Source organism: Phocoena phocoena, chromosome 5 (assembly GCF_963924675.1).
Source record: "Phocoena phocoena chromosome 5, mPhoPho1.1, whole genome shotgun sequence".
Classification (NCBI taxonomy): Eukaryota; Metazoa; Chordata; class Mammalia; order Artiodactyla; family Phocoenidae; genus Phocoena; species Phocoena phocoena.
Genome location: NC_089223.1, coordinates 5,098,349 through 5,125,713, shown reverse-complemented (window position 1 = coordinate 5,125,713; position 27,365 = coordinate 5,098,349). Strand labels below are relative to the sequence as shown.

The following is a 27,365-nucleotide window of genomic DNA, read 5'->3' as shown; positions in this document are numbered from 1 at the left end:
TTTGTTTTCCAGTTATAAGGAAAACAAGATAATTGTGATCCTCCACAATTTCATAAAGTATATCTTGGTAAGCAGAATTGAAACATTCTCCCTACTTGATCCCTCCAGAATTTGAAAGCTCTTAGTGAATAGTCTTATGTTCCTGACAATATTGTTAGTTACATAAGTTCACTAAAAATCTGCTCCCATTGTGACAGGACACATTTTGAAACATTATATTACCAAGGTTTTGACTATAATGTCATATTTGAGAAGGTGAACAGAATCGGATATAACCAGACAGCTTTAAGAGACTTAGTTTGACTCTATGTAGCCATAAAGCCTTTTGGAAAACAGGCAGGTACTTTGCCTACCTGATTCCCAGCACCCATATTAGGTGAGTAAGGAAGATCACTTTCTGGCAGGTGCAGGAACCTCAGGATATTTTTGGGACCTCAAGAAGAGAGAAATTCACCCAAATCTATAGGTATTACAGGCAAGTCTGATGGCAAACCCTTGGCTTCTTGGCCTCCTGGCCTTGAGAGGTATTTAAAATTTCAACCTAGAGATTCCTTATGAAAAGTTCCAGCAAAGCAAATTTAAAAGAGCCTTTATGGTCAATTGCTATTCTTTCTGGACTATGCAAGTAATCAGGCCAAGTTTATTGAAACTAAACATTTTCTGAAAACAAATTAGCTTAATTTGGCTACCGTTGATTTTTAAAAAATGAGGGTAAATTTAGAAAAAATATTACGTTTCAATAGTGGATATTAGATTCTAGTTCCTTAATCATCTTAGAGGTTTTGTTTTTCCACCTGATTACTGGATTGGATCACAAATTCTCCTAGTTTCCTCAGAATTTGGCTACAGCTCTCCAAAATAACATTTCCAATTTTTCTTTTACTTGTTATTTGGAGTCACAGAGAGCTAAAGTCATGCTTTTCCTGGAGCCCAGCAAACTGAAGCTGAACAACTTGATACAAATTTAAGAGAGATCATCACAATTGCTCATGTCTAGATACAATCTTCATGCCTGTTGCTGTGTGGGTCACTCAGTAGTTTACCTGAACACCTGATGACATCATCAGAGACATTCACCTACAAACCAGGAAAATCTGTCAGATTGTCGCTGTCTGCCCTCACTTGATCTGAAGACGCTTTAGTCCTGACATCTAGAAATCTTCTCATCTGGCTGCCTCCTGGGCTTAGACATTGGTTTATACATTGCTCCAATCATTAACCTTTGTTTTTCTTTAGTCTCCGTAGAGATGCCTCTTATTATCAACAGATGAACGGATAAAGAAGATGTAACTCATATATACGTTGGAATATTACTCAGCCATAAGAAGAAACAAAATTGAGTTATTTGTAGTGAGGTGGATGGAGCTAGAGTCTGTCATACAGAGTGAAGTAAGTCAGAAAGAGAAAAACAAATACCGTAAGCTAAAGCATATATATGGAATCTAAAAAAAAAAGGTACTGATGAACCTAGTTACAGGGCAGGAATAAAGAAGTAGACATAGAGAATGGACGTGATGTCATGGGGTGGGAGGGTGAAGCTGGGGCCAAGTGAGAGTAGCATTGACATATATACACTACCGAATGTAAAATAGTTGGCTGGTGGAGAGGGGCAATATAGCACAGGGAGATCTGCTCGGTGCTTTGCGATGAGCTAGTGGGGTGGGATAGGGAGGGTGGGAGGGAGGCTCAAGAGGGAGGGGATATGGGGACACGTGTATGCATACGGCTGATTTCGCTTTGTTGTGCAACAGAAACTAACACAGTATTGTGAGGCAGTTATATTCCAATAAAGGTCTATTAATAATAATAATAAATACCTGGTTTCTAGCACAACACAGGCCTTACTGTGAGAGCATATCTCCATCACCACCTTCGGAACTGAATTTTTCCATAATAAAAATTTATTCTTACACAAATCTACAGCTTTTAAACAGTAAAAAGAAAGACCCACTGTCACCTAGGAAGAGGACTTGAAGCAACACATGGGAAGCAGGGCAGCTCCGGGACATCAGGGCACGTGGTTACCGGCTCTGCTCAATGTATGTGGAGATGTTTATTTCTTCTGGAAGCTCTGCCACGTTCATTTCAAACCTGTCCTGGACATCACTGAGGATGCTGGCATCATTCTCATCAGACACGAAGGTAATGGCCAGGTCTTTGGTTCCAAAGCCACCCGCACGGGCCACGTGGCGGAGGTAGGTGTCCGAGTCCTCGGGAATGTCATAATTGAAGACAGTGATGACACGCTCAGTGTCCGTTCCTCAGCCAAACAGATTGGTGGCCACCAGGATCCACCACTGGAAGTCCTTGAACTGCTTGATAACATGACAGTTGCTCCTCCTGGGCCATGCCCCTGTGGATGGCAATGGCTGGGAAGTTCTGCTCCAAGAGGAGCCGGGCTAAGGCCATGCTGCATTCCACCGACTTCACAGATATCACCACCTGGTTAAATCCAGCACGTCCACGAGCTTGCAGTTCTTCTGCAGGAAGTCTGACGTAGTACTGCTGCAGCCCAAGCAGTGTGAGCTTGGTCTTGTCATCCGCAAACACCTCCATGGGGTCTTGCCTGAACTTCCTGCAGACGGGCAGGAGCAACTACGGTCAGGACTAAGAGACTGGCTCAGTGGGACGGAACAATCTACCGACTCAGCTTCTGGACTCTGAGACTTGGAGACGTTTCAAACGTGGGACTTCAGGGCAGCACAATTTGCCACCCCTAACTGTGTCTCTTTGACAAGAGGATTAATCTAGGCTGGTTATTTAAAAAAAAAAACACGACTCCGGAGGTCTTTCTTGTTATCTCCCCCTTAACTGCCTGCCTTTAGATTTATGGTACTGTTCCTGGAATAAAACTGTCACTGGAGATGTCTGCAAAACGTGGGCTAGGAGTGGTGGGGGAACAGGGCCTAGAGATCAAAGTCCACTCTGTGTCCCATTGTCTCCATGTGGCCCAGCAAACAGTTGTTTACCAAACATTTGCTTCTCCATCTTCCAAGAATTGCCTTCCTACCCTCGGAAGTCCTGACCACGCCCCGCAACAGAAGCTTTTGTCTTTAGCTGAAGACGGTGTGTTTTTGTTTGGTTGGTTTTTTTTAACATCTTTATTGGAGTATAATTGCTTTACAATGGTGTGTTAGTTTCTGCTTTATAACAAAGTGAATCAGTTATACATATACATATGTTCCCATATCTCTTCCCTCTTGTGTCTCCCTCCCTCCCACCCTCCCTATCCCACCCCTCTAGGTGGTCACAAACCACCTAGCTGATCTGTCAGCCATAAAGAGAAACGAAATTGAGTTATTTGTAGTGAGGTAGATGGACCTAGAGTCTGTCATACAGAGTGAAGTAAATCAGAAAGAGAGAAACAAATACCATATGCTAACACATATATATGGAATCTAAGGGAAAAAAAAAAAGGTCATGAAGAACCTAGGGGTAAGACGGGAATAAAGACACACACCTACTAGAGCATGGACTTGAGGATATGGGGAGGGGGAAGGGTAAGCTGTGACAAAGTGAGAGAGTGGCATGGACATATATACACTACCAAACGTAAAATAGATAGCTAGTGGGAAGTAGCCGCTGAAGACAGTGTTTAAAGTGAGAATTTCAACCATCGTGGTGAGTTAGTTTTCCTGGGTCTCTCCATTGTTCGATTTTCTGTTAATCAGCCTCATGTTAATCTAATTCTTAGAGCAGCCAGAAGAGCCCAGAAGGGTGGAGGAAATTTATTCCTCCCCAACAGCACACACACACGTTGTATAATTATTAGTTCTGTTTCTCTGGGGAACCCTGACTGATGGAGGGATCTACACTGGGGTAAAGTGCGAGACTGTTTTATATAACTTAAAACTACAGTCCCCAAATTTCTCCTTCTAATTTCTCAACTTTCCATTTAATATTTATTGTGACTATCTGATAATAGAGTGATATAGAAATAAGTATGTAATTTATTAGAAGATCACAAAACTTATCCTTTTGTTTTTTTACGGAACAGAAAAATAAGTATTAAAACATTAGTTTATTTTCCATAGGAATAACTATAATTGAGACCAAATTTGAGATAATAGATTAAATATTTGTTCAGTCTCCATGTGATTTAACTTTCTTGTCTACAGTTTTGCAGAAAATGCTTTTTTCTTTCCAAATACAATGGGGTCATTTTGTTCACTGTCACTTTCATGTCTTCTTTTTCATACTTCTCAACATTCACGAAGCTTTATGGTCCTTTTTCACCTTTATCTTCTATCACAGGACACAAGGTTATCATTCTGTCCTCTTGCATCAAACACCTGATTTTTTCACCACCTCCTTCCACTTTCTATCTCTTAATTCTGCGTCTTTCCCCACCTCTGGATCCTTGGCCTTTTGTTTTCCTACTTATCCTTTCTTTCAGAGATTTAGTGTTTCTAAGAATTCAAATATTTTTTTCTGTGTTGCTGTGTTTTTAGAATCATCTGTTTTTAGTTCCAGAAATATAAAAAGCAATTGTATTTTACAAGAGAAGATATATTGGTGCACTTTTAAGAAAGCAACAATCACAGCACTAATTAGGAAGGGGACTAGCAATGCACACAAAAGGGGAATTTGGGGAAGACTCAAAGTAGGCTGACCATAAAATGGGATAATAACAAAATTACACATTTAAAGAAGAGTAGGAATTTTTACAAAGACTATTCATTACTAGTACAAATAACATCAAAACCCAATGCCTCTCTGTCTAGGAAACAGGGCAATTGATATTAAGAAAACATGAATGTATGGTATTTTTGAATTAGTAAATATGGAACAGCTTTCAGGGAAAGAGAAATAATTCACATATTTCTAAATTACAAATACTAATGTATTTCTCATCCAGCATACTTTTAACTTAAAATGGTTATTAGACCTAAAATTTCTAGTCTGTGGAAAAATAAGTCCTATGAATCTTTAAACAAGTGATATTTTTTTTTTTAATTGAGGAATAAATTATGATTTTAAGCAAATTATATACACAGTAAATCAGGTGAGGGTCAATTCAAAATAATCTAAACAGAGATGTTTTATGAATAGAAGAAGCAATATATATTTTTTTAATGGTACAAGGAATCCAAGGATATTTATGGCAAAATATATGATAATTGTGAGGAGAAATTCAGATGAAAATTTGGAAACTTATATATATATATATACATATATATGTAAAAAGTTCATATATACATATTGTAAAAACTTCACATTTTACTTGAATAATTTATATATAAGAAGATGTATTTCTTTCTGGTAGTACTTCATACATATGGAAATCAGCATATTATCACTGAATTGTCCTCAGTACAAAATGTGTCATTTTAATAAAAATGATACGATAAAATAGCTATTTGATTTCAGGAACCTATGCATCTGATTTGATATTACATTCTAAATTAAATAGATAGCAAGTGTTTTTTTTCCACGCTTCCAATATAGAGAGAGGCCAAAACATTTGCATATGAAATATATTAACTGTCATGAAATACTTATCTTCACAGCCAGTTTCAGCAGATAATATTTATTCAATCATGCAGTCAGAATTCAAGAGGAAATTTAATGACAATTTTATTTAAGAACGTTGTCATCTTGGTTCTGGAGAAAACAATTGGGACACTATTTCTGCCAAAGACGTTTAGGAAACTCAAGGCTGGCAGTTATGCAAATTCATTTCAAACAACAACTCTGACATCATTCAAGGACACGGTGTTCATAAAGATTTTCTTCTAGTGTGACTGTCTTTGTAATTGTGCATTTAAAAAAGAAAAGTTATATTTTCAACCCATTTCACATCAGGAAGAAAATAATGAAGCTCAGGGGTGGTTGTTTAGATGATAGCATTGAAATTGCTTTAGATTTTTTAGAGAAATGCCATTTTCCCCACGATGCACTTTATTTTTCTGGTTGCTGCATTTCTCTTTCAACTGTCTTGGTTAGCAGTAATGATGTGCAATGTTGGTAATGCATTATTATTGTATGACAAGTGAAAATATTATAGATTTCAGGGTTTGTAAACATCTAACAAAGAAAGTGTATTTCTTTTCCCCAAACTCATTCAGAACCAAATGGGAGAAAGAATCAGGATTTAGATTGATTAACACCCAAATTTTACCTTTATTATTAATAAAGTTGAGTGACGAGCATGATTTTGTATGTGTGAAGAGAACTTGCTACTACTTATCCCCGATTTGGGTTTATTAACCAACCTAGTTAGGGCCACAACTGGAAAAATTACAGGATTTCCGTAAAAGGATCATCCCATGCAGATTGTGGTCAGGCAGCTCCCAGATAATAAAATATTACAATATTTTATCACTAACTTATTCCAAACTTACTATATTAACTTTTTATCACTGCATAAACATCACCACAGACTTATCAGCTTAAACCAACACTCATGTATGACCTCACAAGCAGGTCAGAAGACCAGGCATGTCTCTTGTGGGTCCTGGGTGCAAGGAGCCACCCCTCACAGTGTCATGTTGGCCTGCGCTGAGGCTCAGGGTCCTCTCCCCAGTTCATGTGACTGTGGACAGAGCTCATTTTCTTGCTGCTGTTGAACACATGGGAGCTTGCTTATTCAAGACCAGATAGATCATCTCGCTGATCTCAACAAGAGCCTAAAGTGTCTTCTAAGGGTTCACCTGGTAAGGTCAGGCCTACCTAATTCAATGTCAAACTGATGAAAGATTTTACTTATATCTGCAAAATGCCTTCACCTTTGCCATTGAATGCAACATCATCATGAGAGTGCATTCCACCATATCTATAGGTTCTTCCTACAAAAATGGGAGATTATAGAGAGTATTAACACTAGGGAATGGGAATCTTTGGGTCCGTCTTAGAATCCTTCCTACCCCATTTACCAACCACAAAATTCACTCTTTCCTTTAAGAAGTTAACATGGAATAAAGACACAGGTCAAGAATTTACCCTAACTAAATATTTTTACTAGAAAATATCAGGCTAAGGGAAAGATTGTCTCCAATGGAGAGACTGCTCTGGATTTTGGTATGGTTTTGGTGTGAATCTTGTGAATTCTTTGTCCCTCATCCCAGTGAGCCAGCAGGATGAGGAACCAGCTTTTAGAGCTAAGCGTGTTCAGTCCTGCTCTTCAGTCTCCAGATTCAGGAACTGTCTTGATGGGAAAAAGGCAAAGGTAGAGAGTCACTCCAAGTGGGGACCCGGGCTGCCAAATGTTGGTCGCAAGCACATGTTCTCTGAACTTGGGCTTGGATCCAGACAGAGAAGAGCTCACAATGGAAACAGTGATGGCTGTTTGCTCAAGCAGCCAAGAGGACGAAAAGCACATTGAAACCCAGCAATGGGAAGAGGCACGTTGGGCCCCTGGGTGGTGAAACCAACCTGACAACAGAGCAGGATCAGAAAGCCCATTCCCAGCATCTTTCTTCATTTCAACAACAGACCTTTATGTACAACTTCTCAGGAAATTGCTGAGAAAGTAAACTGTGGGCAACCCAAGCCTTGCCCAGCAATAGATTCATGATCAATGTAGTTTGCTCCTGGTTTCATTGAATTAGCTTCCATTAATTGAGAGAAAGCAAAGAGCTTTTCTCAGTGTATGTTCCCTGTCCCTCCCCACCCAAGATTTCATCAACTTTCTTTCTTATTGCTACCACTAGTGGATTGTTTTGACTTCCAGTGAGAGCCTTTTCAGTTGGTATTATCATAATGAAGATGGAAAAAATAGTTGTGGTCAGGATATGAAGACCTTGAATACAGACAAAAGATTGTGACATCCTGCAAGCCCAGAAGAGTCACTGAGAAGTATGTTATTTGGAGTTATGTTTCAAGATAACATTCCTTAATAGCAGTCTTTGGGAGTTTAATTACAGATGGGAGAAACATGATATTGGAAGGCCATTGTGAACATTAGAATTTGAAGTCTATTATAATAGTCCAGGCAGAAAAGAATGGTGTCTAAACAAGAGTAATAGCAGTAGGAATGAAAAGGTAAAAGTCTAAAATGTGTTAGTTAATAACTTACTTTTGCATAGTACCTATATTTTCTCAGCTTTTCATAGAAATTTAAATTTACTCATGCTGGAAAAATGAAAAAAAAAATACTAAGTATCTACCTTGTGACAGCTTACATCAACTGTGTTTATAGTCTTAAAAATATTAAATCACACACATTTTGCAGCTAAGGAAAACAAAATCCAGAGATGGTAAATAACTTTCCCAAGAGCAGGGATAGAGCTACTAGGCAATACTTACAGTTCTAACTATCTTCAAACTTTTTATATAACATAATCAGATAATTTCTTCAACAGTTTTATATATATATGTGTGTGTATATATATATATACATGTTTTGTATATATATGTGTTTTGTGTGACTTCTCATTAATGTCTTCCAATTCATCAATTTTATATTCATTGATTTAAAATTTATTCTGTAGTGTGACATATTTATTTCAATGGCTTCTTTTTATTTCCAGGATTTTTCAGATGGACTTTATTTTTAGAGGAGATTTAGGTCAAAGCAAATTGAGAGGAAGTTATAACTCCTTCCCCGAAGTGGTACATTTGTTATAATCCATGAACTTACATTAATATATCATTATCATCTAGGGTCCATAGTTTACATTAGAGTTAACTTTTGGCATTGCACATTCTATGGGTTTGGACAAATGTATAAGTGACATTTATCCACCGTTATAGTATCATACAAAGTAGTTTAACTGCCCTAAAAATCCTCTGTGCCTCACTTATTCATCCCTCCCCACTAATGCCTAATGATCACTGCTTTTTTGATTATCTCCATAGTTTTGCCTTTTCCAGGATATCATATAGCTGGAAACATAAAGTATACACTCTTTTCAGATTGGTTACTTTCACTTAGCAATATACATTCATGATTCTTCCATGTCTTTTCACCGCTTGATAGCCCATTTTTTCAGTACTGACTGAATAATATTCCATTTCTGGATGCACTGAAATTTATTTATGCATTCACCTTTGGAAAGATATCTTTGTTTGCTTCCAGGTTTTGGAAATTACAAATAAAGCTGCTATAAACATCTGTGTGTGGGTTTTTGTGTGAACATAAGTTTTCAACCCAAGAAGCATGATTGCTGGATTGTATGGTAAGAGAATGTTTAGTTTTGTAAGAAACAGCCAAACTGTCTACCAAAGTGGCTGCACCATTTTGCATCCCCACCAGCAGTGAATGAGAGTTCCTGCTGGTCCACATCCTCGCCAGCATTTGGTATTGTTAGTGTTTGGAATTTAGATCATTTTAATAAGCATGTAGTGATATTTCTTCGTTGTTTGAACTTCAAATTCCCTAATGACATATAATTTGGTACCTATTTTCATATGTTTATTTGCCACCAGTATATCTTCTTTGGTGAGGTGTCTGTTAAGATATTTGCCCCATTTTTAATTAATTTTCATGTTTTCTTACTGTTGAGTGTTAAGTGTTCTTTGAATATTTTGGATGTGTTCTTTGTCGACTGTGGTTTGCAAATGTTTTCTTCTAGTCTGTGGTTTATTTTCCCATTCTCTTGACTGTGTTTTTGCAGAACAGAAGTTTTTAATTATAATGAAGTCCACCTAATCAATTCCTCACGGATTATACTTTTGGTATTGTAACTAAAAAGTCATTGCAAGTCCAAAGTTATCTATATTTTCTCCTATAGTATCTTTTAAGAGTTTCACAGTTTTGCATTTTACATTTAGGCCTACAATCCATTTTGAGTTAATCTTCTTGAAGGGTTTAAGTTCTGTCTAGATTCTTTTCTTATTTATTTTCATGCAGATATCCAGTTATCTAGCAGAATTTGTCATATTGCTTTTGCTTCTTTGTTAGAGATCAGTTGAGTTTATGTCTGGACTCCTTATTCTGTTTCATTGATCTATCTGGCTCTTCTTTTACCAAGAAGAGATAGCTTGGTTATGATAGCTGTATTTCTAGTATTTTTACTTTGTCCCTCTTCATTGCTTCTTGCTTATGACAATTGAAGTAGGATGGATTTTTTTCATAATTACTTGTATTTTTCAGTTAATTGTATTCTTTATCTCCTTGAGGATAAATATATACTCATTGGATAGCTCTTTTAAGGTTGTCTAATTTATTAGAATTCTAAACAGATTTATCTCAATTTTTTTTCTGTTTGCTCTCTTACTGTTAAATTTCATCACATATTTTGGATTGTACTTTGTAGACTCACCTTGAATGTGTATTTTTTCACCTTCTCGATTACACTTCTCAATACTACAGTTTTGTTTTCACCTTCATCTGCTTTTCTAGGTTTCTCAGACCAGAATTATTATTTTTATATTTGTGATTACCCATCTATAGAGATATGAGCAATATTGCAGATTTTGTTGCAAAGGTTTCACTCAAATCCTAGCCTCTAAATTTTACCTGCTTCACTCATTACCTTTCCATGTGTAATGGTTAATTTTATACATCAACGTGGCTAAGCTATTGTACCCAGTTATTTGGTAAACAACAGTCTAAATATAGCTGTGAAAGTAGTTTGTAGATGTGATTAACATTTAAATCCATAGACTTTGAGTAAAGCAGATTATCACCATAACCTGGGTGAGCCACATTCAATGAACTGATGGCCTTAGTAAAGACTAAGGTCCCCAAGGAAGAAGGAATTCTTTGTCCAGACAGACTTCAGACTCAAACTGCTGCATCAGCTCTTCCCTGGGTCTTTAGGCTTCAGCCTGCCCCAAAGATCTCAGACCCACCGGCCTCCATAACTGCATGAGCCAATTCCTTCAATTCTCTCTCTCACTCTCTTTCATATATAAATATCTCCTATTTGTTCTGGTTCTCTGAAGAACCCTAACACCATGTACAGAGATTTCTATTTCCTATATATATATATATATTACCTATAGCCTCATGTGGTGGTCAACTGTATTTTTGTTTGTTTATTTGTTTGTTTGTTCTCAGACAAATACATTTTTAGTTTTCTTTTTTCACACCCAGTATGCTTGGGATAAAGATAGTGGAAATGGTTGGGTGTGCACCACCTTAAGAAGGCTTCCTCTGCTTTTTATCTATGTCAAATTTTCAGAATTTTTATATCAATCTTTATATTCTATTGCAGAGGAAATATATGGAAAAATTAAATTTATTCTTTAAAAAATTTTTAATCTCAGTAATTTTCCTTAAAAATGAGTGACATTTATATTTCCATTATATCTAAATTACTATGAGTAAATTAATATAATTTAATATTTAGTTGCTTTGGTTTCATATTTTTACCAGTTTTTGTCATAAATGATTTAGCTTGTAGACAAAAAATAGTAAATTTCTTGTTAGTATTTGATTTAAATTCTCAAAATTTATGAATATCTTTTTAGAATATTTGTGGATTACAATATGTCAGGACAATAATCTTTCAAACAAGAGAAAGTACTGGAAGCTAGTCTTTGAGTTATTTACATAGAGGTTCTCCAATGTCATCTTCTGTGATTTGAGCACATTTGTAATTTGATACATAACTGCAAAAGTCAATCAAAACATTTTAGTTTGAGACTATATTACAAAGCTACAGTAATCAAAACAGTAAGATATTGGCACAAAAACAGAGATATAGATCAATGGAACAGGATAGAAAGCCCAGAGATATACCCATGCACATATGGTCACCTTATCTTTATAAAGGAAGCAAGAATATACAATGGAGAAAAGACAGCCTCTTCAATAAGTTGTGCTGGGAAAACTGGACAGCTACATGTAAAAGAATGAAATGAGAACACTTCCTAACACCATACACAAAAATAAACTCAAAAAGGATTAAAGACCTAAATGTAAGGCCAGACACTATAAACCTCTTAGAGGAAAACATAGGCAGGCAGAACACTCTATGACATAAAACACAGCAAGATCTTTTTTGACCCATCTCCTAGAGAAATGGAAACAAAAACAAAAATAGACAAATGGGACCTAATGAAACTTAAAAGCTTTTGCACAGCAAAGGAAGCCGTAAACAAGACAAAAAGACACCCCTCAGGATGGCAGAAAATATTTGCAGATGAAACAACTGACAAAGGATTAAACTCCAAAATATACAAGCAGCTCATGCAGCTCAATATCAAAAAAACAAACAACCCAATCCAAAAATGGGCAGAAGAACTAAATCAACATTTCTTCTAAGAAGATACACAGATTGCCAACAAACACATGAAAGAATGCTCAACATCACTAATCATTAGAGAAATGCAAATGAAAACTACAATGAGGTATCACCTCACACCAGTCAGAATGGCCAGTATCAAAAAATCTACAAACAATAAATGCTGGAGAGGGTGTGGAGAAAAGGGTATCCTTTTGCACTGTTGGTGGGAACGTAAATTGATACAGCCACTATGGAGAACAGTATGGAGGTTCCTTAAAAAACTAAAAGTAGAACTGCCATATGACTTAGCAATCCCACTCCTGGGCATATACCTGAGAAAACCATAATTCAAAAAGAGTCATGTACCACAATGCTCATTGCAGCACTATTTACAATAGCCAGGACATGGAAGCAACGTAAGTGTCCATCAACAGATGAATGTATAAAGAAGACGTGGCACGTATATACAATGGAATACTACTCAGCCATCAAAAGAAATGAAATTGAGTTATTTGTAGTGAGTTGGATGGACATAGTCTGTCATGCAGAGAGAAGTAAGTCAGAAAGAGAAAAAAATACCATATGCTAACACATATACATGGAATCTGAAAAACACAAAAAAAGTTTCTGAAGAACCTAGGGGCAGGACAGGAATAAAGACGCAGACGTAGAGAATAGACTTGAGGACACAGGGAGGGGGAAGGGTAAGCTGAGACAAAGTGAGAGAGTGTCATGTACATATATACACTACCAAATGTAAGATAGATAGCTAGTGGGAAGCAGCCACATAGCACAGGGAGATCAGCTCGGTGCTCTGTGACCACCTAGAGGGGTGGAATAGGGTGGGTGGGAGGGAGATGCAAGAGGGAGGGTATATGGGGATATATGTATACGTATAGCTGATTCACTTTGTTATACAGCAGAAACTAACACAACACTGTAAAGCAATTATACTCCAATAAAGATGTTTTTAAAAATTCAGCTGTAATATGGTTATTTGCTCATTCCTCAGATCCTTAGATTGATATCAAATTAAATTTTGTACAGGTTTGAGGAGCTTAAATTTAGCTTATAAGGGTCTTATGATTTTTATATCAAGTAAATTGTTATGATAGAGGAGAAAAAACAAAATAAATATTAAACTGCTTCTAAATGCTACAATTAATAAAAAATCTATTTCTGTTTTGGATTTTGCAGCTTTTTTTTGTTTTTAATTTGGTGGTATTGATAAGGACTGACTCATCCAAAGTAGCTATTAATTATACAGCAGACCACTCGTAAGAAACTTAGCCTATCATGCAAAGTAGTTTGGTTCAGTGCTGTGTGTGACATGATTTTAATCTGTATTATCATTTGTGAGTGGTGATGGTAACAACTGTATTACGTACTTATACAACTATCTTATTTCTCAGTGTCTCCATATTTAGTCTTCAACAATTTATGCTCAAATATTTAAAAATTATTTTTCCTTCCTCAAGGAATTAACAAAACAGAACAATTTTCTGAGATGGCCTTTAGGATTTGAAAAACATATTCTTGTTGCTTTTGTTTTTCAGGATGGATTTTCTGTCAGCACAAATAATCACCAGTGTTGTTTGTAATTTTACAATTCAATAATTTGTCTAAAGGTATTTAGCAGTGAACATCTACAATCTATTTCATCTGTTATGTTCTAATTTTTTCATCTTTGGTCCTCTTCTCTTTGATATTCACTGAGCATTGTGGGATTATTTGATGTCTGTTAAAAGTTGTTGTACAAAAAATATTAATAGAGTATAAAAAAACATTTTAGTTTGAAAAGTCATTGTAGATCATCTTAGGTTTATAACATTTTTAATAGACAAAAATGTGTTGTCGAACTCTCTTTACACTTAAAATTCTGGGTCTGTTACATTTTGCTATAAAATTCTCAGAATATATTTATTGAACTGGCTCTAGCATGGTGGCTACAGTTTGCAGTCTCCTAACGTGCAGTTTATGTCACTATGATATACAATTTGGTTTATTATTTTTATTATGTGAAGTAAACTTTAAGGTCATACTAACAATTATGTCACTTTCAAGCACTTGCATTCTATACACATTCTTTAGGAGAAAGTAAAAGATGGGTTTATAATTCATGCAATGAAAATTATGTAAAACTATGGTGGATTCATTGGTGTGTGTTTAAATGTTAAAGTAAAAATGATGGAAACGATTGAGAAGTAATTTTGTAGACCATACAAAGATTTCTACATGTAACAAGTGGGAGCGATGTGATAACTTTTGTATTTTGCCATTTTTTCCTCCAATACAAAAACAAGATCAGGAAATGTATGATTACAAGATGTTTCTGGTGAGTAAGACAGGCAGACATTGGCATGCACGTGTTGTCAAAATGCCATCCTGTTGCATACATCATAGGCCATACATCAATATTGATCTCAACATTTCTTTTCCTGTCTATCCCACTGATCTCAAAATAATCACTGATCAAAACAAAAGGTTCTACTTTTTTGGCATGACATTCAGTGATAAACCATGCAAACAGTTTCCCAGGATTTCTTTGTTATATGTGAGTTGCTTGTATGCTGAGACACATACTAAGGAAAAACTCAGTTCTGATCTCTCTTTCTTCTTTTTCTCTCACATGAAAAACGTAAGCAATACAAAACTCTTCTTTCGATCCAACATGCACTTTTGGATGTTATCTTTATGAATGTGCTGGAAGATTTCATTCAGTGTTCTTTGCTGCTTCCAATTAATCTCACCAATTAATCTTTTCATGTCTTGATGATCTTATCCAATTAAATACCATCTATATGCATGAGGGCATCATCAACCAGGACTGCTTCTTGATTTAAGACAAGTATATACAACTTTCAGGTGCTGGAAATGCAAAGGTGGAGAAAGAGGTGATCTTATCCTTGAAACACTTCATTTAGTAAAAGAAACAAATACATCATCAGCTGACAAATATAAAGAAGTCTGCATTATATAAAAATTTTAAAATAATACAATATGATGCATGATAATATAAAAAGTTAGGGTAGGGACGGAAAGAGAGAGACAGGACTTCAGCACGTGGGAAAATGCTGCCAAATACTTCTTTTAAAATATTTTATTGAATTTCTTCTACAGACTGAAAATTAAATGTCTAGATTAATGGTATAATTGATTTAAAATGTATATGTTACAATTTTGCATTGTAGAGAAATATACTTTCTGAATGTTATAGAAGGCAAATAAAGTGTCCATATAATGGATATATATAGTGGATTATATTCCCTATTCTATCATTTTTCCCTATGGCCTCTTTCTATCTTTCTAACTTTTTATTGTCATACAGAAATATATGTATACCTTTATTCACAAATTTATATGTATTATATAAGAATGTTTCTACAAACAAGCACATATGCAAGCTATACACACAGAGTTATTACCAAACAAAGGTATAAAAATGATGGAACAAGAACAATGAGAGTTAACCACTTTGTATTTTCCCTTATTTCAATAAAGGTATTAGTTGTATATTAAAAACAATCTCTGGTCACAGGGATTGCTTCATGAAACAAACATCTCAATTTTATGGACAAACAGGGAAACAGCTGTCATGTAATCTTACTCCAGGATTTTCAGGCCAGCATAGCAATTATAAAGCAGGACACACTGTCTAATGTAGCTGACATGTAATCAGCTTCCACTGTTGCTTTGGCCAAAATGACATGCATTAAATTTTGTAAGAAAAACATCTTTATTGAGCAGGAAATTATTTAGAAATGGCTTTGCATTAGGTGAAACAATATTCTTTTATAATCATAATGATGTTTTTGAAAGGATACCACAAATAAATTTTGCTTGATGAAAACTACCTACCTATCTATCTACCTATCTATCATCTGTCTATCATCTATCTATCTATCTGTCTATCTATCTATCACAATTATTTCAGAAGTTGGAGATTAATCCTTTGTCAGTTGCTTTGTTTGCAAATATTTTCTCCCATTCTGAAGGCTGTCTTTTCATCTTGTTTATGGTTTCCTTTGCTGTGCAAAAGTTTTTAAGTTTCATTAGGTCCCATTTGTCTGTTTTTGCTTTTATTTCCACTTCTCTAGGAGGTGGGTTAAAAAGGATCTTTCTGTGAAATATGTCATAGAGTGTTCTGCCTATGTTTTCCTCTAAGAGTTTTACAGTGTCTGGCCTTACATTTAGATCATTAATCCATTCTGAGTTTATTTTTTGTGTATGGTGTTAGGGTGTGTTCTAATATCATCCTTTTACATGTAGCTGTCCATTTTTCCCAGAACCACTTATTGAAGAGGCTGTCTTTTCTCCCATTGTATATTCTTGCCACCTTTGTAAAAGATAAGGTGACCATATGTACTTGAGTTTATCTCTGGCTTTCTATCCCGTTCCATTGATCTATAGTTCTGTTTTTGTGCCAGTACCATACTGTTTTGATTACTGTAGTTTTGTAGTATAGTCTGAAGTCAGGGAGCCTGATTCCTCCAGCTCCATTTTTCTTTCTCAAGTTTGCTTTGGCTATTTGGGGTCTTTTGTGTTTCCATACAAATTGTAAAATTCCTTGTTCTAGCTATGTGAAAAATGCCATTGGTAGTTTGATAGGGATTGCATTGAACCTGTAGATTGCTTTGGGTAGTATACTCATTTTCACAATATTGATTCTTCCAATTTAGGATCATAGTATATCTCTCCATCTGTTTATGTCATCTTTGATTTCTTTCATCAGTGTTTTATAGTTTTCTTAGTACATGTCTTTTGCCTCCTTAGGTAGGTTTATTCCTAGTTATTTTATTTTTTTGTTGCTATGGTAAATGGGTTTGTTTCCTTAATTTCTCTTTCTGATCTTTCATTGTTAGTGTATAGTAATGCAAGAGATTTCTGTGCATTATATTATATCCTTCAAACTTAGCAAATTCATTGATTAGTTCTAGCAGTTTTCTGGTGGCATCTTTAGGATTTTCTATGTATAGTATCATGTCTTCTGCAGTCAGTGACAGTTTTTACTTCTTTTTCAATTTGTATTCCTTTTATTTCTTTTTCTTCTCTGATTGCTGTGTCTAGGACTTCCAGTACTACATTGAATAATAGTAGTGGGAGTTGACATCCTTGTCTTGTTCCTGATCTTAGAGGAAATGCTTTCAGTTTTTCACCATTGAGAATGATGTTTGCTGTGGGTTTGTCATATATGACTTTTACTATGTTGAGGTAAGTTCACTCTATGCCCACTTTCTGAGAGTTTTTATCATAAATGGGTGTTGCATTTTGTCAAAAGTTTTTCTGCATCTATTGGGATGATCATATGGTTTTTGTTCTTTAATTTGTTGCAAATCAAAACCACAATGAGGTATCACCTCACACCAGTCAGAATGGCCATCATCAAAAATCTACAAACAACAAATGCTGGAGAGGGTGTGGAGAAAAGGGAACCCTCTGACACTGTTGGTGGGAATGTAATTTGATACAGCTACTATTAAGAAGAGTATAGAGGTCCCTTAAAAAACTACAAATAGAACTACCATATGACCCAGAAATCCCACTACTGGACATATACCCTGAGAAAACCACAATTCAAAAATATACATGTACCCCAATGTTCATTGCAGCACTATTTACAATAGCCAGTACATGGAAGCAACCTAAATTTCCATTTAGAAATGAATGGATAAAGAAGATGTGGCACATATATACAATGGAATATTAGTCATCCATTAAAAGGAATGAAATTGAGTTATTTTTAGTGAGGTGGATGGACCTAGAATCTGTCATACAGAGTGAAGTAAGTCAGAAAGAGAAAAACAAATAACATATGCTAATGTATATATATGGAATTACAAAAGCAGTACTGGAGAACCTAGTGGCAGGGCAGGAATAAAGACGCAGACATAGAGAATGCACTTGAGGGCATGGGAGGAAAGGGAAGCTGGAATGAAGTGAGAGAGTAACATTGACATATATACACTACCAAATGTAAAATAGATAGCTAGTGGGAAGTAGCTGCATAGCACAGGGAGATCAGCTCGGTGCTTTGTGATGACCTAGAGGGATGGGATAGGAAGGGTGAGAAGGAGGCTCAAGAGGGAAGGGATATGAGAATGTATGTATAATATAGCTGATTCACTTTGTTATACAGCAGAAACTAACATCACATTGTAAAGCATTTATACTCCAATAAAGATCTGAAAAAAAAATGTTTATCCCAATAAAAAAAAAATTGGTGTAAGTCAAAGGTCTCTGTTTCCAGAAAAATAAATACTAGTTTTTCAAAATTCCAGCTTTTTAAAAATTTTGCTAATCCATTAATAAGATAACAAAAACATCAAATGAAGGGCTGTATAAATAGAAAAATGTATAATATAAAGATTGGCAGGTTGGCATCTTTTTATATATTTGTGTTTAACATCTATGTAGAGCTTACTATATCCTATACAAATATTAATTCATTTGATCTTGGTACCAATACTGTGAAGGAGTTATTCTTATTGTTTCCATTTTATAGGTGTGGAAACTGAAGCACAGAGAGGTTTAAGTAATTTGCCCAAGGTTGCTCATCAAGTTCATGACAAACCTTTAACCTGAAACTATACAGAAAAAGGAAAATGCCCTTTTCCTTTTTATATGGGAAAAGGTCATTATACAAACACACAAAAATGTCTATTTCATGGTCACATAAATAGTAAAATAACCTTAGTTTGTATTAAAAATATTCATTATCATCTTGCCATTGTCTTTGGTATAATTTACATAGCACTGAATTAAAGATTCTGAATTAAAATTCAAGTCCACTGTCTGGCAGGTACTACATGTATTATTTAGGACAAATTATCCACTTCAGGACTGATTTTCTCATCTTTATAAGGTTCCTTGACTATCTTTAATTCTATACAGTAAGATTGTTAATTGCCTAAAGGAAGATGCTGGCTTTTATGAAGACATTGATAAGTATAGCACGTATTTATGAAATATATATGTGCAATCATAGTGTTTGCTATAATAGTGTACAATTTTAGGGATCAAAAGAGGTAAATATTTTATTTAAAAACATGTCTTAATATATGTTTCTACTTATGAAGTGCAAAACTTCTCATGTGACTCAAGACAGTGGGTCCCATGTACAAACAGCCTACATGAGCATTTTTCCTTTGGTGTGCTTCTCTTGTTTTCATCCACTAATAGAAATATATTTTTATTGACTCTTGTTACTGCCATGAGATCAATTTTTAAAGTGAAATTTATAGACTACAGTTAAAGTAAATGACCTAAGGATATATTTTTGCCTCTTGTTTGCAGGGGAAAAATGACATTTTTTTAAGGTTTTTATCTTTGAACACTTTTTAATTTCATGCAATCTGTTCAAGTTTTTGTCACTGTACAGCTTCTATCCTAGAATTTTGTGATTCTATTTGTATGTTTACTTTGCCTTGAAAACTTAGGAATTTTCTGCCCATATTTATCAACAAAACATGCAAGTACAGGTTTCACTGTTAAAAGATAACATTCCTACTGACTTCATGTGTTCTTTCCTTATTTTCAAATAGTTATTATTTTTATTTTATGTTATATTTTTCTAGAAGCCACTTCATTTATTTGTTGAATAAATGGTCATATAGGTGCATAATAACAAATGAAAGATAACTTAAGAAATAGTATTAGAATACACTTAGAAGTTTAAAAAACTTTATTTTCTAGTTTATTCTTCTCTTTACCTCCTTCCTGATAATAGTGAAGATCCATCAAAACTCTTAATGGTGTTCTACAATAAAAACTTTGAACTGTTTTTCTTTTTTCTGAATAATATCTTCACAGGCTTAGTCCAAATACTTCCATTCTTAACTTTAAAGTGTTTTGTTTTGTTTTGTTTTGTTTTGTTTGGCCGTGTGGATCTTAGATCCCTGAACAGGGATCAGACCCACACCCCTGGCAGTGGAGGTGCAGACTCTTAACCACTGGACCACGAGCGAAGTCCCTGGTTTTGTTTTTGTTTTGTGGAATGTCTGGGAAATAACTACTACATTTTATACATAATTTGGCTATTCATAGATTTATATTTCCTTACCATGGGGAAAGTTTCCCCTTGTTAATTCTTTTATTATTTTGTCACCTCTCTTCTGTGTTTCCTTTTCTGGAGCTACTGATAGACAAAATTTGTATTTATTCTCTACTTCTCTGAACTTTGTTTACCTAAGACTTTTAATCTTCTTGTCCTTTTCAGACCATTAAGTTGTCCTATGTTCTACTTATCTAGAAAAAAAATTCTAATTCATAATTCCTCTTTGATTTCAGTTTGCAACAATAAGAGGAGATAATATATATACAAATGTAACATATATATACGTATACATATGTACCCTGACTGATACACATACCTACATGAATGATTTAATATATTAAATTTGCATTTTTCTAACACAATGAACATGGCAGAATGTAACCACTGCAATTTTTTTAAATGTGCAAGTTCTTCAATGATAAATCTATCCACTTCTAACATTCTGGAAAAATATGCTTAGGTGGCTCAGGTAAGTTTTTCTCAATATTTCAGTAATGGTATAATATTTTGCCCGACAGTTTATTGAAAGGTACCGAAACACAGTTTTCAAATTATGTAGGAAACAGTTCCTTAATTATCTAGATTCTTTTTATTTGGCCCAAAGAAAGATCTATTTCTTGTGTCTCTTTTGAGTGTTACCAAATGTAGAACATATAGAATATAAGGAGATTCAATAGTTGAACATGTCCTCCTATGAAAAGAAGAAACCGATTAATTTATGAAAAAGTTTATACATAAATAATTATATTAATTGTCAGATGGCTTTCAATACTATGGCATAGCTTTTAAAAATATCCATCTATTTTGATTTTTCATTTCAGAGTATCATTGTTTTCTAAAATGTTTCTTTGCTTTTCCTTTTACATGTAATTGTTTTTCCTGATAAATTATCATTCATTGTCTTCTCTAAGAATGGACTTTTGTCTTCTGGAAACAAACAAAAATGAGAATTTGGAATTAACATAATTTCAGGTATTAAGGTTCTTTATTCTGGAAATAAAAGTAAAAAGCTGTAATTTTAGGATGTTTTAGTACTTGAAAACAGGATGATTTCACCTGATTAAAGAAATTTCCCACTTGTCTTTGGCTTTCTTAGATAACTATATGACTGATACAAAATAATGTCTTAATTACTAATAGGACTAGACATTTGTTACTATAAATGTAATGAGTAAACAGCTAATCAGGTTGGAAGTAGGCTATGTGTGTCATTATCTGCATTATTCATATTTAGATTGAAACAAATTGGATAATCTAGAAGAACCCTTAAGATTGTTTTTACTTGTCTCCCTTAAATCTAGAAAAAATTCCGAACAAAGCATTTAGCCTTCTGTATCTTTCTTCTCTGTACCATTCTCCAACATCTTGTCTATCTGTTCAGAACAAAAAGGCGGCAACAAATTAAAAGGACTAACAGATTCAAATAGGAAGAAAAAAGTATACACGTATACACGCACATACACGTATGTGTACACACACACACACCAAACAGAAAAAAGGATAAAAAGTCTATAATAACATAAATAGCTGTCAACTGCAGTCCCCTCCAAAATCACTATGACAACCCCTCCAAAATTATGTTCTTTTGTTCAGCGGTTTTTTGTTTTTTTGTTTTTTGCTTCATTAATTCATTCAACATATTCATTCCAGGAACAAAAGAAGTAAAATTGTCACTGTTTGCAGATGACAGGATGCTATACATAGAAAATCCTACAGATGCTACCAGGAAACTACTAGAGATCATCAATGAATTCTGTAAAGTTGCTGGATACAAAATTAATACACAGAAATCTGTTTCATTTCTATACACTAACAATGAAATATCAAAAAGAAAAATTAAGGAAACAATCCCATTTACCATTGCATCAACAATAATAAAATTCATAGGAATAAACATACCTGAGGAGACAAAAGACCTCTACTCTGAAAACTATAAAATGCTGATGAAAGAAATTGAAGACAACACAAACAGATGGAAATATATACTGTGTTCTTGGTTGGAAGAATTAATATTGTTAAAATGACCATAATACCCACAGCTATCTACAGATTCAATGCAATCCATATCAAATTACCGGTGGCATTTTTCACAGAATTAGAACAAAAATCTTCTAGATATGTACGGAAACAAAAAAGACCCCAATTAGCCAAAACAATCTTGAGAAAGAAGAACAAAACTGAAGAAATCAGGCTCCCTGCCTTCAGACTATACTACAAAGCTATGGTAATCAAAACAGTATGGTACTGGTACAAAAACAGACATATAGATGAATGGAACAGGGTAGAAAGCCCAGAGGTAAACCCATGAACTTATGGTCAATTAATCTATGACAAAGGAGGCAAGACTATACAATGGAGAAAGACAGTCTCTTCAGTAGGTGGTTCTGGGAAAACTGGAGAGCTACATGTAAAAGAATGAAATTAGAACATTCTCTAACACCATACACAAAAATGAACACAAAATGGATAAAATATGTAAATGTAAGACTGGATACTCTAAAACTCCTAGAGGAATACCTAGGCAGAATACTCTTTGACATAAATAGCAGCAACATTTTTTTGGATTAATCTCTTAGAGTAATGACAATAAAAACAAAAATAAACAAATGGAACCTAATTAAACTTAAAAGCTTTTGCACAGCAATGGAAACCATAAACAAAATGAAAAGACGATCTACAGACTGGGAGAAAATATTTGCAAATGATGCAACTGACAAGGGATCGATTTCCAGAATATTCAAACATTCAAATATTAAGCTCATACAGCTTAATAACAGAAGAGCAAACAGCATAATCAAAAAGTGGGCAGAAGACCTAAATAGACTTTTCTTCAAAGAATACAAACAGGTGGACAACAGGCATATAAAAAGATGCTCAATATTGCTAATTATTAGAGAAACAAATCAAAAGTGCAATGAGGTATCACATAACACCAGTCAGAATGGCCATCATTAAAAAGTTTACAAATAATAAATGCTGGAGAGGGTGTGGAGAAAAAGGAATCCTCCTACACTGTTGGGAATGTGAATTGGTGGAACCACTATGAAGAACAGTATGGAGTTTCCTTACAAAACAAAACAGAGCTACCATATGATCCTGCAATCCCACTCCTGGGCACATATCTGGAGAAAACTCTAATTCGAAAAGATACATACACCCCAATGTTCATAGACGCACTAGTTACAATAGCCAAGACATGGAAGCCACCTAAGTATGTATGTATGTATGTATGTATCTATCTATATACAAAGAAATATTACTCAGCCATAAAAAAGAATAAAATATTGCCATTTGCAGCAACATGGATGGACCTAGAGATTATCATCCTAAGTGAAATAAGTCAGAGAAAGACAAATATATGATATCACTTACATGTGGAATCTAAAATAAATGGTACAAATGAACTTATTTACAAAACAGAAATAGACACATAGAAAACAAACACACGGTTACCAAAGGGGATAGTGGCGGAGGGGAGAGAGATAAATTACAAGTTTGAGATTAACATACTCTCACTACTATATATAAAATAAACAACAAGAACCTACTGTAGAGCACAGGGAACTATATTCAATACCTTGTAATAACCTATAATGGAAAGTAATCTGAAAAAATGTATATATAACTGAATCACTTTGCTGTACACCTGAAACTAACACAACATTGTAAATTAACTATACTTCAATAAAAAATGGTTAAAAAATATTCATCCCACAAATATCAGTCATACACCTAATATATGCTAGGCATTGTTCTAGGTGTTAGGATTTCACAATGAAGAAGACAGTTGAAAATATTTGCCATTCTAGAAACTGGAAGTTATAGCTTGTATATCAATGCTCACTGTATCTTTAAAGAACTTGAATTTACTTATTTTATTCTGTGTTTTTAAACACCCCTTTATTAAATTCGTCATGGCTACTATACTCATCTCTGAATTTACCATGTAAAATCCCTTACTTCTTATTCAATTGTATCTCTTAAATTTTATTAACTTTTTATGTATTTATTATAATGGAAGCCATTTTATATATAAAATCCATATAACACAGCTTCATATATATCTATATGTGAATCATTCAAACAAATTCTTACTCACCACCCAACCCAACTTAAGAAAACAGGTCACTGATACGTTTTGAAAGCCAGTAGTAGGGTCTTCCTCAAGCCAATTTACCTCATTTCCTCCCTTGTTTTTACTCATGCTCCTGTATTTTGTTACCTCAGTTGCATTCCTTAAATGTTATATATATATGTGTGTTTGTGTTTATATATACATGTTATATATATGTGTGTTTGTACACACACATATACATACATATATATATATATATAAACTTGTTCATTTTTTTGTTTCCAGTTCCAATTTTGAATACCCACTTTTTCCTACTGGTCTGCAATGGCCTCTCTGAAATATTAAGTTTTCAATAAATATGATTGGATATTTATCAGTTTTCCATCTGGTCACACTGCGTTTGCCTATTCCTGTACCAATATACTAACATTTCTACTAAGTCTTGTAACCTGGCATGGCATTTCTGCCCTACTTGTTTTCCCTGTTGGTGTGGTATCAAGTCTTTCTATTCAATACCTTTATTTTTATTTGAATCTTATTTAATGTTCTGCAAGAAATACTTTTACTTTTTGTAAAATAATAGTTTTGTAGTATTTTGGTTTATTCCTAGGTACTCTTACTATATTATAAATTCTGTTTTTAATTACTTTTTTAACAGATTATTTCTTACATATACAAGTAAAACTTTCTTTTATATAGTAGAATTACATCCAGAAATGTATCCATAATACTTTGGCTGTAGATTATTGTGAGAATTCTGTGTAGGACAGAAGTTTGTGTCCTTCATTCAGTAGTTTATTCATTGTTATTGTTTAATTTTTTTCCTGCTAACTAGAAATTTCTGTAAAATATTCATTAAAGAATACTGGTCTTGTTCTTCATTCTAAAGGAAGCAGTTGCTTCTCCATTAACAGCAATAGTGGCTAAACATGTTTTCTGATACTGATAGGTTAAGTCTGATAAAGGATAAAGACTGTGAGCTGATTATTAGTTTTAATAAAGCAGAAGTCAGTGGTGACTTTGAGAAAAGTATTTAGGGTGGAGTAACAGGGGCAAAAGCCTGGGCATAACAGATTTAAGAGAATGCTGGAAATAGAGAGTTAAAGAAGTTGGTGTATTAGTTTCCTATTGCTGGTGTAACAAACTATCACACATTTAGTGTCTTAAAACGACACTATAGTTTCTCGTACAGTTTTGGAGGTCAGAGTTTCTAAAAAGGTCCAGCAGGGCTGTGTTCCTTCTGGAACATCTAGAGAAGAACTTGTTTCTTTGACTTCTACATTCTATAAGCTTCCTGGATTCCTTGGTCCCTTCCTCCCTCTTCAAAGCCAGCAGGCTGCATCTCTCTCTTTCTTTCCTTTTCTCCTTTTCCCTCTCCCTTTCCCTTTCTCCCTTTCTCTTTCACATTTCCTTCTATCTGATTCTAACTCTACTGCCTCCCTCTTATGAAGGAGGACTCTTGTGAATACATGGGACCCATCCAGTAATCCAGTATAACCTCTGCATCTCAAGATCCTTAATTCAATCACATCTGCAAAGTCTCTGCTGCCATATAAGGAGACACATGCACATGTTCCAAGGATTAGGACTTGGGTATTTGGGGGAATGGGCATTATTCAGCCTACATACTTGTTATAGACAACACTTTTAAGGACTTTCCAACAAATGAAGTAAAGTAGTAGATAAGACATCAAAAATTGTTAATTTCCCACTAATATCTAAAGCCAATGAAATACTATTGATGCACATCTTATTTCCACTGCCTTAATTTTCCAAAGTGTTTTCACTTTCTCTGCTGCCCTTCATTTACTTACTACTTAATTCAACATGTATTTCTGTGTCATGAACTCATTACTCTCTTTTGTATATGATTGTTTGGTTTTCTTCCTACCTGGGAGCACATTTCAGGAGTAACTAACCCAGCCAGGGTCAGGGAGGGGTTGTGGGAAGTTTTCCTAAATCTTAGGACATTTCAGCTAAAATGAGAAAAATGAGCACACGTTTGTAAACAACCAAAGGAAAAGAGTATGGACTGCAGTGTGATGCGAGGAAGAAAAAGATCCTGGAATTAAAAACAGAAATGAATCTATCAAAGCCAGAGAACCAGTGCCTATTTGAAGCTGAGAGAAGCCCAGCACAGCTGTCATATGGAGCAGATGTTTTGCATGGGTTGGGGGCAGGAACAAATTCAGGAAAATTATTACTGGGGCATTGTGCCCTCTGGATTTTGGGGTGTTTTTTTTTAACTTTTCTGTGACCCTTTGTTTCTCTCTCTCTTTTTTTTTTTTTTTTTTTTTTGCAGTACGTGGGCCTCTCACCGTTGTGGCCTCTCCCATTGCGGAGCACAGGCTCCAGACGCGCAGGCTCAGCGGCCATGGCTCACGGGCCCAGCCGCTCTGATGCATGTGGGATCTTCCCGGACCGGGGCACGAACCCATGTCCCCTGCATTGGCAGGCGGACTCTCAACCACTGCGCCACCAGGGAAGCCCATGTTTCTTAGTTCCCTTAAACACCCTTTTCCATTTCCCCATCTCTTAAATATTGACGTCTCCTAGTAGTCAGCATGTTTTTCTTAACTACACATTTTTCACAGAGGTTACCTTCAACCACTACGCTTAATAAAAAACCAAGTAGTTGACAACACTCAAATTATGTCTTCAGTCATGGCTTACTTCCTGTCATATCATGCCCATTATCAATTTATGACCTCTCTGCTCCAGTTTCACCCTTCGACACCTGCTCTGAAATGGACTCTTAGGCATTTCTCATTTACAATCAGTAGGATGTCAAGCTTTGTTAGTGGAGGTCACAGGAGAGACACATGGGAGGGAAGGATTTCTATTCAAGGATCCAGTTCCTTGATCCTGTTTAGTGACTGGTTAGTGGTATGAGGATGAGGAAACACGTGATGGAGCCCTACCTCAGCTGCATTCCAGAGCACGCTATCCATCAAGGACTCTGTAGCCCTGGTTTGGACACAGTGATTTCCTTCCTGAGGCCCTACTGATGCAGATGCTGCCACACACTCCAGACTTCATGCCCACAGAGGCACCGACCCCTTGTGTGCCCATAAGTCAATCTAGGTTCTTCTGCTCCCTGGAGAGTTATTTGTTGCCACCA

The 27,365-nt window shown here is 35.1% G+C and overlaps 1 pseudogene; it reads right to left on the bottom strand.

Annotated features, from left to right (window-relative positions):
* Positions 1 to 2,021: 2,021 nt before the first annotated feature.
* LOC136123760 (ATP-dependent RNA helicase DDX39A-like) overlaps positions 2,022 to 27,365 on the bottom strand; it is a 157,266-nt pseudogene continuing 131,922 nt past the window's right edge.